The following is a 12,047-nucleotide window of genomic DNA, read 5'->3' as shown; positions in this document are numbered from 1 at the left end:
TTTCTACATTTCCACTCTGTGTCATCAGCATCTATTTCTTTTTCTTCCTATTAAAGAGTTTTTAACTTTAAAATAATCTCTATACCCAACATGGGGCTCAAACTCATGACCTCGAGATCAAGAGCCACGTGCTCTACCAACTGAGCCAGCAAGGAACCCTATCCATCAGCACCAATCTCTAATAGCTCCAGAATATCCCATTCCATTCTCATTCCTTTTACTATATGCTCAATATCCCATTCTCAACTGCTTGACCATTGTCAGAGTGTAAATAGGGTCCCCCCCTTTTTTTTGTTATCAAGAATAAATATCTTTGCATATAAACCTCTATTTGTTCCTTTAACTTCCTTCTTAGGACAAATTCTCAGAGGATAAGGTGCTTTTCCTTTTCTGCAGCACAGTATTAGGGACTATTCCTGTATTGACACAAGTAGACTACAAATAATACAATTGACTCCTTTCTTTGGATGATTTCCATGCACTCTGGCACCGCTCAGCAGAGTGGAGGGTCCCTTATATATTGTGAAGATGGGTAAATGCATCTAGCTGGCCAGATTTGGGCTGAAAGGAAACAGCCCATTGGGTCTTCATCACAGAGTACTTAGAAACACAAATGATAATAAAACAATTGGTCCATTATCCAGTTATAGTCTTCGTTCCACATCACAAGATAAGATTATGGTTTCTGAATGAGTGCTAGAGAAACCTCTGGAAGACTCTGTTGTTTCTAGCATTTATCCCCTTGTTGTTTTCCAATGCACTTTAAAACACTTTGAAATATCTTATGCACATTATGGCTTTAATGAACTTCTCTCAGCGAGAGAACTGAGTTGCTTTAATGTACCCAGACTACACAGGGGATAATTGAAATATGATCATGTCGTAATGATGATTAATCTGTAACGATTCTCTGAGATTGCAACACGCTGGTAGAAGCCCTATGGAAGGGAATGCTCTCTTCAGATATTATTAAAAGCAACATAAGCAACCGATGGGTTTTACACAAGCTATAGGTGCTTTGGAGCCTTGAGTGGTCTCTGCTCTGCTGCTCTGGAGGTGGTCTTGCCAGATGGAATCCAAAGTCGGTTTGTGAGTCCATGATTCCACTGCTCTAGCATTCTCCACTCTGAATATTTTTCTATTTAAAATTCACAGAACTAAGTGTCAGGGTTTTCCAGTAAGATCCATGAAAGGTGTTAGCTGGGGTGAGGGATAGGGAGGAGGTGGTGCAGGTGATAAATCCGTGACGGAGAATAGGGAAAGGGGTTTTGAAAAGTGGCTATGCACGTGGAAGAGAAGGGAGCATATGGAAGTGCCAGGGCCATGTGTGTGTGACGCAGGGGAAGAGGGAGACGAGAGGGGAGACCTCATTTTCTTGACACTTATAAATAAATACATTCCTGATTTCATGATAGAAAAGCCAGCTTTGGTGTGAACCATTTGTTGGCATCCAGGAACCAGAGACTCTCACTTTCTCTTTCCCTGGCTCTAGGCTGCCTGATTTGGCTTTGATGACATCACAGCAGGCTGGGAAGAGAGTAGACAGGGGTGGATGTGAATTAGGAACAAACAGGGCTAGGCAGGGCTAGGCATCAGGCCCACAGGAATCCCAAAGATGCCGAGGTGTAAGCAAACCAGAGATAAGGGAGTGAGCCAGACCACGCTGCCCAGGTGTGTGTGTGGGGGGGGGGGGGGGGGGGGGAGGATTTTTTTTATGACAGTCCTCTGTGACCAACAAAGAATAGCCAAGAATAGACTCCAAAGAAGAAGTAAGCCATTAAAGATGTCACCAGTCCTAACTCAAACCAAGACAGCATAAGAATCTCGAGGCCACAAGATTCCCAGTGAGTTCTCAGTAAGACTGCCACTGCGAGCCTTCAGGGACACCCCTGTCGGGACACCTCTTGCTCCTGAGAGCTTTCTCTGTATCTTTGCTTAATAAACTTCTTTTGTTTTACTCATTCTCCTTTGTCCGAGAGATTCATACTTGAGACAAGAATCAAGCTCTTCCCCACCAGAAGGCCTTAGGTCAGTGCCCACACCCTTCCACCCCTGCACAGCCCTAGCCCTGACACCCAAGCCTGAGGAGGAGTACGCGTCTCCCTGGGAAGATCCTGAGCCTCCCCGTAGGAAGGGAATGACTGAAGCCAACCTCACAAGGTTCCTGTTTATACCCCAACCATCTGGGGTCTCACCCAGTTAGGGGCTGCCTAAAGTAGGTCATTCGTCACCAATCCTTCTCCCATCTGCTGCCATCCGGAGTCACCCATATCCTCCATGTGACCGGATCCCTCACTGGGTCCCTCACTAACCTCACCATTGATTTTTCAACCCTTCCCTCTGAAAGCCCTTTGTTGACTTTGCTAGCCTTTGGAAGTGCCCACCCCACCAGCAGGGTCACTGCTGGGCAGGGAGCTGCCGAGCAGATGCGCCATGAGAGAAGCCAGAGAGCCAGGCTGGACTGGGGCCCGCGGTGAGGACTTCAGGAGGTGCTCCCTCTGGGCTCTCCAGCGAGGGCCTCCTGACATTTTGCACATACGGTGCCGGGTTTGCTTCATCCTAGTGCAGCCTGCTCCTCGCGAGGCCTCCTGAGAATCTGGGCTTGGAATCTGAGCTACTTAAGACATTACTAACCCTGGGGATTTTTTTTTTTTTTTTTTTTTTTTCCTAGTGCATGACACCGCCGTGCAACAGGAATCCCAGGGTACTGGAGAATTCTGCAGACTGCAAGGCTAAAAATAACCAGCGTGTTGGTTCTGGTGGTGACTGGAACACAAACACTCCCCACACCATATCAGGAGGACACCTGGCTGGGGGCGGTAAAACGGGACCGCCACTGGGATGACTCAAGTAGCAGGCCCAGAGAGGACCCTCCGGCCTGCAGGCTTGGGAGGGGCTGCCCTGCGCGCAGGTTTGGGAAGCCCGTAGGTGGAGGAGGATGAAAGGCCGGTTTTCCTCTCCGGATGGGGCCCTCGGGTCTGTGGGCCATCGACTGAGCTGCCAGGCCGTCTGCAGAATGCCGTGGAAGCACTAGCGTGGTTGCCCGGGGATCTTTGCTTTGTGAAACCCGGTTTCTTCTCAGGACTCTTGCACCGTGGCTGTCGCGCAGCTCAGGGGAGGCGATTTAAGGGAGGTCAGGCCCCCGGGTGGGTAGGGCGCAGGCCAGGCAGCGCCGCTCTGGATCCCGGCGGCCGGGTCCTGGGGCTGGGGCTGGGCTGGGGCTGGGCTGGGGCTGGGGCTGGGGCTGGGGCTGGGGCTGGGGCTGGGGCTGGGGCTGGGCTGGGCTGGGGCTGGGGCTGGGGCTGGGCTGGGGCTGGGGCTGGGCTGGGGCTGGGGCTGGGGCTGGGCTGGGGCTGGGGCTGGGCTGGGGCTGGGGCTGGGGCTGGGGCTGGGGCTGGGGCTGGGCTGGGGCTGGGGCTGGGGCTGGGCTGGGGCTGGGGCTGGGGCTGGGGCTGGGGCTGGGGCTGGGCTGGGGCTGCCCGGCTCCGTTTCTACAGGGCTCTCCGCAGACGCTTTCCCGAGCTGTCATCCCGGGGGCTGCTCCTGCGAGCGGCCAGCGGCGTCGCTAACCGCCGCGTGGCGCAGACCGGCCGAGCGCTGCGTGGCCGCATTTCCCACCTGCTCAGTTAGCCCCCCCCCCCCCCCCCCCCCCCCCGTGAGAAAGCGCCCGGCGGGAGCGGTCAGACCTTAGCGACCCGCCCGCGGGGCCTCGGGTGCCGATGGGCAAGCTGGGGGCCAGCCCCGCCCACCTCTCCCCGGGCCTCGGGGCGCCCTGCGGTCCCGGAGCTGCAGCAAGTTGGAGCAGGTCCCGGAAAGGGTCTCCCAGGTGCTGGGCCCCGCACCCCGTGGTGGGCGTGGCACTTGGAGACGCTGCGGGTTCTTGGGCCTTCTCATGGACAGGTGGGGTCGGCGCCCCCCTCCCTTTGAATCTGGGCTTTTTTCTTTTTTGTTGTTTTTTAAGATTTTATTTCTTTATTCATGAGAGAGACACACACACACAGAGGCAGAGACCCAGGCAGAGGGAGAAGCAGGCACCATGCAGGGAGCCCGATGCGGGACTCGATCCCAAGACCCCAGGATTAAGACCTGAGCCAAAGGCAGATGCTCAACCACTGAGCCACCCAGATGCCCCCATCTATACCCTCTTTTGCCTGTCTTTGGGATTTCCATATCTCTGTGGATTCCCTGAGCATATATAGCTATTCTCCTGTTAATCTGTCCCGTGTCACTTTGATTTTTAATCCAGCTAGAAGGACGTTTTGAAGGGACAGGAATTCCTGTTCCCTGATGCTTTCTTGATCTAAGAGAAGTCATGTTAGGCCCCAACTATTCTGTGATCTATCCTTGATCAGCACTACTTGCCCAAGCATATCTTTTGCAGAACTTCCTGGGATATATTAAAACTGTAGGAAAAAAAAGACGTTGGTAGTTGATGATTTTCAGTGAACAAAAGAATGCAAGAACAAACAGCCACTACCAGGCCAGGAGATAATCTGACTGTATGGTTAGGTGAAAGAAAAGTGGTAAAACTCTCAGTGCTGTTTTGAAAGGAAAAATTGACTGAACATACACTCTTGAGTTGTTTTTGCAGGATATGAACCCCTTTGAGCATTCGAACACTGGACTAATTGGAGCCAGAGAATTAATGATGCTGACCCTTGTTGGCCTTGTGACTTCAATCACCTAGCACCTGGACTTTGCTCATGTAGGATGACTTTTGCCCCAATTCCATATGGGATGCTCCTTTGCCAAGCCCTTCCATGAACTATGCATGGACCCTTAGCTTAAAACTTCTCCAATTTTATTGTTCAGGGAGACATTGCTTTGGGAAATATTCCTGGTGTTCTTACTTGTTGCAAAGGAAATCCTTCCTTTTCTATTCTTTGGCTTGGTTGTATCTTTTGGCTCAACACCCACCAAGAGGCAAACCCAGTTTCCGGTTATAGTGCTATAAACATGGGAGTGCAAATTCCTCTTCAAGATCCTGCTTTCAATTCTTTTGGATGTACACCCAGAATTGGGATTCCTGGATCATATGGTAGTTCTATCTTTAATTCTTTGAGAAGCTTCCATACCGTCGCACCATTTTACAATCCTACCAACACTGCACAAAGGTTTCAATTTCTTCACGCCTCTTCGACACTTATTTTCTGTTTGTTTGGTGGTGGTGGGGATCATAGTGTTAAAAACAAAACCACAGGCCCCAAATGGTGTCAGTTAGGTTAAGGCCCTAAACAGTTAACCAAGACTTAATCCTTAACCTAACTGCAATTTTTTTTAATTAAAGATTTTATTTTTAAATAATCTTTGCACCCAACATGGGGGTTGACCCCACACCCCAAGATCAAAAGTTGTATACTCCTCCAATTGAGCCAGTCAGGAGTCCTGACCTAACTGTAATTTTAATTTTTAAAAAATTTTAATATTTTTTTAAAAAAGATTTTATTTATTTATTCATGAATAACACAGAGTGAAAGCAGAGACAGAGGCAGAGGGTGAAGCAGGCTCCACGCAGGGAGCCTGATGCAGAGCTTGATCCCAGGACTGTGGGATCATGCCCTGAGCTGAAGGCAGATGCTCAACTGCTGAGCCACCCAGACGCCCCTCAATTTTAATCTTTAATCAGTCTCCATGGGAATTGGCTGCTCAGTAGAAGGAAGCTGACTGATAGACCCTTTCCATTCCCCTTAGGAGGGTGACTGTGCGTAAAACAATGGGTTATTTGCTAGTAATTTCCTTTTTTCTGCTCCCTCTTTACCTTTAAAAACATCGCCTTTTCTATAGAAAAGAAACCTTTGGAGCTCCCCTCTACTTTCTAGATGAGATGCTGCCCAAATCATGAACTGATTGATAAAGCCCATTAGATCTTTAAAATGCACTCGGTTGAACTTTTGTAACATAATAGTAGCCATCCTAATGGATGCGAGGTGACATCTCACTGTGGTTTTGATTTGCACTTCTTTGATTATTAGCAATGTTGAACATCTTTCGAGTACTGGCAGCTCCTGGTTCCTCTGCTGGAGTGACCATATGGTGAGGCCTTGGTAGTAAGTACATGGAGAGGGAGAGAGGTGCAGCTGAGCCCAGCTTTCCAGTCATCTCTTCCAAGGGGCCCACGTGTGAGAGAAGTCATCTTGGACCCTCCATGCCATCCCGCCACCTGCTGAATGCCACCAAATGATCCTGGTTGATGCTACATGGAGCAGACAAACTGCCCAGCTGGATACTTCCTGAATTCTTGATCCATACAATTATGAGATATAATAAAAGTGGTTGTTAGTAGCAACACTAACAGGTGTGAGTTTTTCCAACAAAACTTTGACACAGTTTTGGGATCCCTGGGTGGCTCAGCGGTTTAGTGCCTGCCTTTGGCCCAGGGAGTGATCCTGGAGTCCCGGGATCAAGTGCCTCTCTCTGTGCCTCTCATGAATAAATAAATAAAATCTTTGAAAAAAAAAAAACTTTGACACAGTTTTAAGCCATAAAGTTTTGGGATAGTTTGTTAACATGGCAATAGATGAACTGGAACAGTGGGCAAATGCCCTTTCTCCGGTTGTGGTTTAGAATTGCTGCATTAAGCATACTGTAAATGACATGTGTGGCTGGACAGCTGGCATGGTGCTCACAGGTCAGAGAGAACACTGCCATCTCTGACTTGCTGTTTTCTTCCTGGCACAATTTCTAGAGAAGCAATACTTGAAACCCCAACATCCACTTTACTATTCCATCCATAGTCTCTCTCTGGGCAATCATTTGTCCCTCAAGTGGTCTGACTGCAGGGGGTTTGGATATGTGCTGAAAATAAATGCATGCTCATGATATACTCTGGTGCTGAATTAAGAAGAAAATCCATGGTCACCTGAGTGGCTCAGTGGTTGAGTGTCTGCCTTTGGCTCAGGTCATGATCCTGGGGTCCTGGGATCAAGTCCTGCATCGGGCTTCCTGTGGGAAGCCTGCTTCTCCCTCCACCTATGTCTCTGCCTCTATGTCTTTCATGAATAAGTGAATAAAGTCTTTATTTTTAAAAAGATTTTATTTATTCATGAGACACAGAGAGAGAGAGAGAGAGAGAGAGAGAGAGAGAGAGGCAGAGACACAGGTGGTGGGAGAAGCAGGCTCCATGCAGGGAGCCCGATGTGGGACTTGATTCAGGCTCCCCAGGATCACACCGTGGGCCAAAGGCAGAAGCTAAACCACTGAGCCACCCAGGGATCCCCATGAATAAAGTCTTTAAAAAAAAAGAAAAAAAGTCCAGTACTGACTTTGGTTGCAGTATGATCACCACTAGCTTTATAGGTGATTTATAGAGTCTGTATTTGTTGTAGTTGTCTGTTGTGTAATTGGCCAATGGGTTGATGAAAGTCAGGGTATACACACTCCATCTTTCCTTGCTAAATCTTTCCTTGCATGCCAACCTCCCACTCACTACTCCCATCAGCACAACTCCCCAGCCCCGAGCACGGTGCTGTAGGAATACAGGAGGGTAGGAAGCTCCCTCCCAGTCACTGGCCCGTCTCGATTCTCTAATGCCCTCTTACCCTAAGCAGAAAGGCAACAGCAGTACTTCTTTCCAGGTGCTATAGTTTACTTTGCATCCAAATTTTTATTTGGGAATGAGCTGGTGTGTGTGACTGCTTACTCAGTGGCATCTACAGTGTCAGTAATCACTGCTGAGGCAGAGGGATGGAGTGTTGGGAGAAAGGAAAGAAGGCAAAAAATATAGTAGTTCCCCCTTCTCCATGGTTTTGCTCTCTGTGGTGTCAGTTGCTGTGGAAGCACATGGTTGCCCTCTGACATTTGGTCAGGAGGTCAATCATTGCCTAACACTGTGTCACAAGGGCTGTGTCATTCACGTCTCTTCATCTTATCGTGTAGGCACTCACGATAGGTATCAGCTCACCTCCTCGCAAGAAGGAGGAGTACAGGACACCAAGATATTTTGAGAGAGAGGCCACATTCACATAACTTTTATCGTAGTGTATTGTTATGATTGTTCCATTTTGTGATTAGTTACTCTTGTTAACCTATTACTGTGCCTAATTTATAAATTTAACTTTATTTATGATGAGGAAAAAAATATATAGAGAGGGTTCAGTATTATTTGTGGTTTCAGGCATCCATTGGGGATCTTGGAACATAAGCTCTGTAGATTTGGCTTTTTTTCAGGTAGGACCTGAAAAACAGTGACTGTTCACATTTTTAGAAGAGAAAGCAAGATACAAAATGCAAATAACTTACTCCTGAAGACTTCTACTGTGCTGTCATAGTTCATTCTGGTTTCTCTCTATAGTATTTACAGTTTATTTGCTTCATAGAACTACTTACAATCTGTAACTATTGACACATTTTCTTTCTCCCTCTCCCATCAGCTCCAGGCTCTCAGGACCTCCTCTGTCTTGCTCACGAGTGTACCCCCAGCTCGTAGCTCAAGCTTCATCTGTGACAGGAGGTCAGTAAATACTTGCTGAACTGATTATAAATGGATATTTCAAAATGCTCACAAGCAAGCAAGCCTAAGAGAGTCTCTTTTTAAAACGGGGTCAGGGGGCTCCTGGGTGGCTCATTGGTTAAGCATCTACCTTCTGCTCAGGTCATGATCTCAGGGTCCTGGGATTGAACCTCCTGTGGGCTTCCTGCTTAGTGGGGAGTCTGTTTCTCCCTCTGCCCCTCCCCTGGCTCTCTCTCTCAAATAAATTAAATAAATAAATAAATAAAATAAATAATAAAAAATAAATAAATAAAATCTAAAAAATGGGGTTGGGAGGCCATAAGGGAGGAGGAATTTATGCATGTCTTCACCTCAGGAACCATGAACAATTTGCCAGGTGCAAGCCTTTAGCTGAGACTTCATTCTTGCCTCACCAAGATACCTGAATTATTAGCATCTTTCTGAAAGGAATCAATGATTCCACAAGTTTTCCTCCCTCATTTGCATATTAACCCAACGAATCCTAGTTAACCTACTTTCAATCCGTTTTGTATAAAGGACCTAAATGTGAACTGTACTTGTGACCTTTAGCCTTTACAAGTCTGCCCCTTCTGGTGTCTTCCTCAGAACAAGAGCCAGGTTTCTACCTGAGTCTGTGTCTCTGGAATTGCAATTCTAACTGCCCAAATAAATGCCTGCTGCCTTTTTTTTTTCCTGTTGCTTTAATTTTCAGGGAATTCTTTCTGAGTCGACACAACAGAGCAGTTAAGAAATAGAAGAGAACCACCCTGCCCTTGTCAATAATCCACTGGGTCAGTGCTTCAATACTTCTAAGAATCACCTGGTTATCCTGCTAAAAATGCAGATTTAGATTCAGTAGGTCTGAGGTAAAGCCCGAGAATTTACAGATCTATGTCCCAGGTGATTCTAAGGCATTGGACTGCACTCCCTGGGTCATCGCGTCCTCTTCACCTTTGTATCCCCAGCTTAAGGAAGTGCTTGGTCTGTCACAGGTGCTTAAAAGTTGTTTGTTGAATAAATGAATGAAACCAGACCAGGCACAAGCATCTATGAAAAACCTGACCAAACAAATCTTTTTTTTTTGACCAAACAAATCTTGAGCGACTAGGAGAGGTATTCAGTGCAAACTCAGTGAGGACGTTCCATTCCTTCCACCACCATGAAGGAGGAGAGGCCGGTGAAGGGCTCTCTCACCTTAGCCCACAGTTAGGGATTTTAACACTTGGCTTTAACCAAATATATAGTAATATAAATATGTCAAGAGGTATCCGGGAAGTTAAAAATCACCATCTGAGACAGTCCTACCATATTTTCTTCCTTTCTTCCCCTAAGGTCTTCTTTTTTCTTTAAAAAACAAAACAGGGATCCCTGGGTGGCGCAGCGGTTTGGCGCCTGCCTTTGGCCCAGGGCGTGATCCTGGAGACCCGGGATCGAGTCCCACATCGGGCTCCCGGTGCATGGAGCCTGCTTCTCCCTCTGCCTGTGTCTCTGCCTCTCTCTCTCTCTGTGACTATCATAAATAAAAATTAAAAAAAACAAAACAAAACAAAACAAAACAAAACAAAACACCGGGGCGCCTGGCTAGCTCAGGTGGAAGAACGTGTGGCTCTTGATCTTGGGGTTGTGAGTTGGAGCCCCATACTGGGTGTAGAGATCACTAAAAAAAGTAAACTTAAAAAAACCCCCATCTTTATATTCTCTGCCTTTCCCATGATCTTTTTCCATCTCCTACCTTCCTTTCAATCTGACATACTGATTTTAACACCAAGAGTTGGAGGATATTTGCCTCACTGTTCTTCTGGCCATTCTTCTGGTCACTGATCTTCTTGGCCGGGAAGGGGCAGAAAGTGGCCTGAGAATCAGGTGCTGATAATCGGGTGCTAGTCCTGTATGCAGCAGAAGATTGGACTTTGATATGAGGCACAACACTTTCCCATGTGACCTTTTCTAGGAAGTAAGTAATTCATGAGAAGGAATTTTGATCGTTAATTCACGAACATCTCTTTTTTTCCTCTTCTTGTCCCCATTGAGAAATACTGCAGAATCTATTATAAGCAAGAAAAAAACAGGTGCACTTCCTTGGTAGATGTGTCAACAATAGAATGTTGGTGCTGGTTTATTAATTGTAATAATATGTCCAGCTGTAACATGAAGCCATTCCATATTGCATCCCGGTTGAAACATTTGTATTAATGAAGCCCCCCAAAACATGCATGGCAGGGTAGGAGGGTGGCACCCTCAATTCTTAGTGCATTGCACAGGAACTAATAAATCCCGTGTCAATCTTAATGTGCCCCAGTTTAGCAACGTCTATGTGCTCTTCTGAAATTTTTCATGATTGTCTTGCTTTTCCATTTTATGAACTAGCTTATGACTAACACGTCAGTGTGTGGTCATGACAATCCTCTACAAATATAAATAAAAGCAAAACCAAATTGGGTATTGCCACACACGAAATTGCAAATCATGCAACCCAAATGTGTGTTGGCTTCTCAAAATAATAAATATGTCTCTGTTGACACTGAATATTCAGCCTCACACATCTGCTCTCAAAGCTTCTTCCCCTTCCTGTTCAGGGAAAGACTGATAATTTGCATCATTTCCCTGTGCTCATGCACACCTCTCTCCCTCCCTCTCTTTCTTTCTCAAGCACAAACTCACAGGCTCTCTCTTCTCCAGACACTATCTTAAGAGTCACCTGGCCTTCCTTGATAATATAAATTTCCTGATTTTCTTGGAGGCATACAGTTTACTGTCAAATATATGTGTTCTAGAGCCATTTTCTCTGGCTTTGAATTCTAATTCCACCATTTATGGGTTGGGTAACTCTAGAGAAATTCCTTAATATTTCTGTACTTCATCTGAAAGATGGGAGTACCCCCTTCCTGAGGTACTCCCCCATCCTGGATCGAGATGATGGATCGAGATGATGCTTATAAGGTGTTCACGACTCAGCAGGCAAACCTGGCAAATAGGAAGAGCTCCATAAATGTTGGCAGGTTTTTTTGTTTTGTTTTGTTCTGAATGCACAATAGTGTTAAGTAGTACTATGTCATTCCAGAAATATCACACATTTATATTAAGCAACAGTAAATCATGTAAATATTTACTTTTCCCTGACACAGGGGGGCCCAGTGATTCCGACTGGTGACAATGGACAGAGAGACTGGTTGTGAACTACAATTTTACTCCGCACTGGCTCTGTGACCTTGGGCATGTGACCTGGCCTGTTGCCTCACGTATAAGACGGGGGTGGCCTAGCCCTGCGTATACAGCTGTTATGGGCATTGCATAAGTTCCCACATGGTGATTGTTCTTGCGGAGAGGTGGAGTTTTGCCAGGTTCCCACCTGGCCCCTCACTTCACTTTTCTTAGAGCATTTATGGAAATCTTGCAGTTGTAAATTTTCTCGATGTCTGAAATGTGTGTAAATCCTTTTAGAAACTATATAAGGCTCTTGACAGGTTTATGACTCAGGAATGTCTTTCTCAAGGACGGGAGGCAGCTCTTTCAAATGTAAACATCAAGGGAGACAGCTCCCCGTTGCTGGGTTTCCGTGGGAGGGTAGGAGCTGACCTTCGGTGACACCTGCTCCAAG

At 46.7% G+C, this 12,047-nt stretch overlaps 1 protein-coding gene across 3 annotated transcripts in view; it reads right to left on the bottom strand.

Moving 5' to 3' along the window:
• Positions 1 to 12,047, bottom strand: part of LHFPL3 (LHFPL tetraspan subfamily member 3) — a 544,676-nt gene that overhangs the window by 2,863 nt on the left and 529,766 nt on the right. The gene's annotated exons all lie outside the window — the stretch shown is intronic.

The sequence above is a fragment of the Vulpes vulpes genome, chromosome 5, assembly GCF_048418805.1.
Source record: "Vulpes vulpes isolate BD-2025 chromosome 5, VulVul3, whole genome shotgun sequence".
NCBI classification, from domain to species: Eukaryota; Metazoa; Chordata; class Mammalia; order Carnivora; family Canidae; genus Vulpes; species Vulpes vulpes.
This window is presented reverse-complemented; position numbering and strand designations above follow the sequence as displayed.